The sequence below is a fragment of the Pseudorca crassidens genome, chromosome X (assembly GCF_039906515.1).
Source record: "Pseudorca crassidens isolate mPseCra1 chromosome X, mPseCra1.hap1, whole genome shotgun sequence".
In the NCBI taxonomy this organism is placed as follows: domain Eukaryota; kingdom Metazoa; phylum Chordata; class Mammalia; order Artiodactyla; family Delphinidae; genus Pseudorca; species Pseudorca crassidens.
Genome location: NC_090317.1, coordinates 35,999,935 through 36,006,327, shown reverse-complemented (window position 1 = coordinate 36,006,327; position 6,393 = coordinate 35,999,935). Strand labels below are relative to the sequence as shown.

Sequence of the window (6,393 nt, the reverse complement as noted above, 5' to 3'; positions counted from 1 at the left end):
CATCTTTTTCTATAAAAAAAACACAACTGCATTATTCAAACAGGTGAGGAAATCTCAAGGCAAGGGGCAGGGTGCATGGCTCTCTGGGAGAAAGTCCAGAACTGAGAGAGAATGAATAGCGGTGTGCAGGCTTTTTATAAGGAGAAAAGTCCCACTGGCACAGGAGTTAAAAGAGGCTCTTGTCCAATGCAAGATTTTAAAGAGGCAGCAAGAGGTTGCATGATCTTGTGAAATGGCGGGGGCGGGGTTGGGGGTAAGCTTTACCAGAAGGCTGCAGGAGGTTACAAAGGCAGGAAATAAAGCTCAGAAGTTGCTGGCTCTAAATCATACATCATCAGGAGTCCAAGTTTCTTTCCTGGGGTCTTCATAAGGTATATAGTCAAAATACTGTATTTCAGTTACTTAAGTCTTGGACTTCCTCTCTACATACACACACACTTTGTTATTCACTATGTTATGTTATTCATTTGAAATAAAATTAGGTTCATTTGTTTCTGTTTGTATTACATTTTTCTTGCCATGCCCCATCTTTGTTGATTTTATTTATTTTTCAGCATGTGAATATTAACATGGTTATAAAAGTCAGAACTATGCAAAAATGTAGATTTAGAAAAGTATGATCACTCTTCCATATTTCTTCTACTCTTTTTCCATATCCCCTCCTTTCCACTTTGTTCCCAGCCACTCTTGTACATAACCAATCTAATTAGTTTCTAGCTTATCTTTTCATGTTTCTTTTTTCATATATATGCATGTATATCCATATATGTGTAATGAGCACATACACACACCTATGTATATGTATACATGTCCATATACATACACAGTTGTTACATACTGATGATTTTCGTTTCAGGACTGACCTAGACCACAAACAAACAAAAAATATGGTGTCAGTCTAGGAACTTGGCCAAAAAGCCTTTTCACTCAACATAAGTTTTATCATCAAAACCACTTCTCCACAGAGATATGTATCCCAAAATGAAATGAAATATCCAAACTTTTAAAACTCATTTATAATCAAGTCCAGTGACAGTACCATAGCTCTAGGTGCAAGCAAGTTTGTGTATGAAATCAACCTCATTCACAAAAACAAATTCATCAAAAATGAAGAAGGTCCACAGGACTCAGAATCCAAGTTTCTTAAGACCCCTGATTCATAGATAAGAATTCTTTGCAAATGGATTAAGAGAATCTGGAGAATCTAATATTTTTGAGAGGTTGTGCAAAACTATTGTATTTACAAAAATGGCACAAAAGTGAATTCAACAGTCAATGCACATGCACACTTCATTCACATATTCAACAACAAAAGGTATTCTAACACTATAGACCTGAATAAGAATACTAGCTTCAATAGTGGCTGTTATGCACTAGAGTCACATAAGTTGTACCAGAATGGGCAAATATTGCCCAAGCAAAATTCTATTGTTAAAGCTGAAACATATTTAAGGCCAATCAAGTTCAAGCACAGGATGCAAATCTTTTGGAGCCCCATCTCTTTGTTTGAAATATGTCACCTTTCTTCTAACTTGTGGTCTTAAACTTCTGCTTCACAAAATCCAAAAGGAAAATACAGAAGAACTCAATACAATAGAGTTTATTTTAGATAAGAGTAACATACAAAGCTATAATTAAGATTAATTAAAGAAAGCCAAAATATTAAAACTTGCTTATTACTTGTTGGAACCAGCCCTACACTAGGAGTTGGGTAATACATACAATTCTTTTCAAGTAGATTACTTTACATTGCTCCAACATGTTCTTTTCATTAGTGCACTGCTAAGCTAATCAAAAACTCTACACATGTATATTACCTTACAACAGCAGCACACACTACAGCTACCTGCAAAGCCATCACTCTCAAATGACTGAGTGAAAGGAAATAAAAAGTGGAGAAGTAACATATTAAGAGGAAATAATGGGAATTAGAAGATTCATGCATTTCAGCTCTTTTAACCAGTCAGTCGGCTTGCTAGCAACAAGAGATGGTTTCCGCTGAGGAAGGTCCTGTGGAGTGGGAATGTGGTCACCAGTGACCTCTGTCTTATTTGGGGCTGTAGTAGGAAGTTGCTTGTTCTTCATTTTTGCTTTAGTCATGCTGTAATCCCCAGAATCAAAATCTTTTTGCCCTTTCTGCAATCATTTCCTTAAAAAATCTGAACCTCTGGGCTTTTGTCCCAGATGAGGATACCTTGTTTTTAATCTTGCTTCTTCAGCTTTCTCTGGACTAGTTACTTTATCTTCCATTTCCTTCTGCTTCTCTGTGGAGGCTGCCTCGGGGACTTCTGGGGACATACTTCTTGCTCCCTCTTACTCTGCTTCTCCAGCTCTGCGACATCCTGAGAATCTAATATTTTAGACCCAAATACCTTCCTTTGCTTGAACGCATCAAAAAATGATAGTCATTTTTTTATTGAAGTATAGTTGATTTACAATGTTGTGTTAATTACTGCTGTACAGCAAAGTGATTCAGTTATATGTATATATACATTGTTTTTAAAGAATATTAAAAAAAAGAATGTATACATCTTTTCATGTTTCTTTACACATGAAAGGTAGCATATTATTTTGCACTTTGCTTTCTTCACTTAACAATATATCTTGGAAATCACCCCATGTCAGTTCATAAAGTTCTTTCTCATTCTTTTTTTTTTTTTTTTTTTTTTTTTTGCGGTATGCGGGCCTCTCACTGTTGTGGCCTCTCCCGTTGCAGAGCACAGGCTCCGGATGTGCAGGCTCAGAGGCCATAGCTCACGGGCCCAGCCGCTCCGTGGCATGTGGGATCCTCCTGGACCGGGGCACGAACCCGCGTCCCCTGCATCGGCAGGCGGACTCTCAACCACTGTGCCACCAGGGAAGCCCTCTCATTCTTTTTTATATCTGCATAGTATTCCACTGTGTGATGTACCATATTTTATTCAAGCAGTCTCCTGCATGAGCATTTAGTTTGTTTCCAGTATTCTGAAATTACAATGTTGTAATGAATAACCTTGTGCATATATATTTTTATCTTATTGTAGGTCTATTTTCAGGGTATATTCCTAGGGATAGGATTACTTTACTAAAAGACAAATGCATATGTCTTAATTTTGTTAGACAGTTACAAATCTCCCTCCAAAAGGACTGTACTACTTTGCATTCCCACCAGTAATATATGAGAGTGACTTTCTCTACAGCCTTGCTAATAGAATGTGTTGGCATATTTTTCATTTTTACCATCAGATTGGAAAATTTAATTCATCTATACACTTATGTTTTGTTTATAAGAGACCTGCTGAAATAAAAATTAAAAATTGAAAATAGAAGAAGATATGCTAGGCAAATGCTAAGAAAATAAAGCAAATGTATCAATATTAATATCATATAAAAGAGAATTCAAGGTGAATAAATTAATGGGACAAAGAGAGATATATTATGGTGGTTTTATCCCCAACAAGATGAAATAGTCATGAACCTTTAGGCATCTAACAACAGAGCTTTGAAATATATAAGCAAAATGTAATAGAAATAAAAGGAGAAAGTTACAAAATCACTATCATGTTAGAAGACTTTAGCATACTTTTCCCCGTAGCGGAGCACAGGCTCCGGACACGCAGGCTCAGAGGCCATGGCTCACGGGCCTAGCCGCTCCGCAGCATGTGGGATCTTCTCGGAGCGGGGCACGAACCCGTGGTCCCCTGCATCGGCAGGCGGACTCTCAACCACTATGCCACCAGGGAAGCCCTAGCATAGTTCTTAATGGTCAAAAGATCACATAGGCAAAAACAAGGAGATATCTTAACTGGGGTTACCCAGAAGGCAGATTTTGAAACAAGGACTGGGTATGGGTGGTGTATCTGGGAAGTGACCCCAAGAATCACCTCCCAAAGAAATAGGGTGCAGCTGCTGTGGGTAACTGGAGTTCAATCCTTCTAGGAACTCTCTAACTGTATAGAACAGACCTCAGAATTGTTCCACCACAAAACAGGGAAGATGGGGCATTTATCTATTGACTTTTGTCCTCCTTCAGTTGAGAAGTGTCCTTCATCCTTGGGACATTAAACTTCCCATACTTTTAGGTTGCATCTGTACAGTTGAGAAGCCTTCTGTGGCTTCCAAGAAAGCAAGAGCAGAGAAATGCTGTGATTTGTTCTTGGTTCAGGAAATTGGCAATCATACATTGAACTTCCACCATGCTGAGCTGAAGTCAGGTAGATCCAGGGATTTGGCATGGTGCATCTTAAACGTTTGCTATGGTAGAATTACTGAAGATTTGAATGATACAAGTAATCTCCTATGGTGTGTTATGGGTTCACTGTTGGTAAGGTAGAAAGAAGCTGTATCTGATGAACCTTATATACCATACTTAAAAAGTAAACATTATCACTTTACAATGGGAAGCCATTTCATGTTTTAAGCCAGGGAATGGCACAGATTGTGTTTTCAGTATGCAACTCTTGTAGAGGATGGTTTGTAGGGGGGCAAGAATGAGGGCAGGCTGACCAGTCTATTGCAATGTCCAGAAGACTGAGATGAATAGGATTTGACCTAGGACAATGAGAATGGAATAAAGAAGAAAAATTTGTGAGACAATTAGGAGCATAAAAGACAAGATTTGGGAAGAAGAGTTGGGAGAAGAGGTGGTGAAGGTAATCAGTTAAACTTGGAAAATATTGGGTTTGTCTTTGCAGCATCTTAATGAGGTACACAGAAGAAACATAATGATGTGACACATTAGAAAACTGTGGTCTCTGTATGAAGTTGTGACATGCCCCAAATTACATAGCTATTTAGTTGCAGGCTGAGGACTAGAACCCGGGTTTCCTGACAGACGTCTAGCTTTGTGTTCTCTAATTCTAGCACTATGCCAAAACAAGCAATTGACACATTATGAAGGGTACTAACTGCTCTTCTCACTATCTATCGGTAAAGAATATTTTACCCATTGCAACACATGACTGTATCATTAAAAACTGTTTTTTTTAAAAAAAAGCTGAATGTAAAAAAGCTTACATAATTATACTCTAGAAATTTTAAAAGGTGCTGAAATTTCTCATAGAGAATGAGGATTCTAACAGCAATGTTGAAATGGAGAATATTAACTGTGACTGTAATATAACAAGACCATTTTAACAAATCAGAATGTATATACATCTGGGTATTTTCCTAAGAGAAAAACAACATTTATTCCATGGACACCACTGTCACTTGCAAACCTTTTACTCCTTTTTGAAATTGCTCCTAAGCCAGTTTATGAGTCATAGAAGGAAAATTAAAAAGAAAATTTATAGTCATATCTCATATACAGCTGATGGGAAATTTTTAATCAGTATGCAGCTAGTACTTGTGGTTATAAAAGCTACAGATATGGGAACCGATTCAATGAAAATTATTAAAGTGCACAATTAATTCTGAGCGAATTAGCAAATACCTAGTCTGGGTCAATGATAAACTGTTTTACAAGAAGTTGGCATAGAACCTAGCTGAGAAATGTGCTTAAATGAAACTTCATCGTATGATGGTGGATGGAAAGGGCAACTGAGTTATACAAAAACCCTGCAGGCTGACTTTGTGAGATGAAAAATCCTGAAAGTGACCCTTAAAGCAAGTAGGCTAGGAATTATACCTGTATTTTGCTGAACTTTTACAGATAGCATCACACCAGAGATCAGAGAACAGTGAATGGAGTGTTGTACTTAATCAGCCTTAGATTGTGAACTTAATGTCATCACTGTGATGCCCCCACAGGGTGCAAAGCAGTTTTTGAGCTATAAAGGAACTACCACTCTGGGTCTCCTTTGGCCATGAGGAAAATGTTTTGGAACTAGATAGAGGTGATGTCTGTACAACACTGTGGATGTACTAAATATCATTGAATTGTACACTTTAAAGTGGTTAACCTTATGTGAATTTTGCCTGAATTTCAAAAAATGAGCTACCACTTTGTGAACAATTTGCTTCAGGCACTTTCCTTGGCCTTAATATCCAGCATCTCACCCTCCCAGCAACCTCTGAGATATACATTATTATCTCCATTTTGGGGATGAGGATCTGAGGTTCAGTGAGGTTAAGTGTTTTGGCCAAGGTAGTTTAACAGAAGAGTTGGGGTTCAAACTAAGTCTATCTGATTCCAAGATTTGAATTCCCAGGTTTGAACATTTATAGAACTCCATAAAGGGGGTGGTCAGTCACGTAGGTATAATAAATCCTTGAAGCAATTTAACTAAATGTGAAAAGAGGAGTATGCCTGTTGAAATTTTCTTTCTTCATCTCCAGAAGTAGTACAATCCTTTTGGAAAGAGATTTGGAAATAGCAAACAAAATAAATACATATGTATTTGTCTTTTAACAAGAAACCCTCTTGACTGAGAGAAAAATGTACACTCTAAAAGTAGAGAATTATGTTTCATT

At 37.5% G+C, this 6,393-nt stretch overlaps 1 pseudogene; it reads right to left on the bottom strand.

Moving 5' to 3' along the window:
* Nucleotides 1–1,672: 1,672 nt before the first annotated feature.
* LOC137216292 (cAMP-regulated phosphoprotein 19 pseudogene) lies at nucleotides 1,673–3,389 on the bottom strand (annotated as a pseudogene).
* Nucleotides 3,390–6,393: the final 3,004 nt, after the last annotated feature.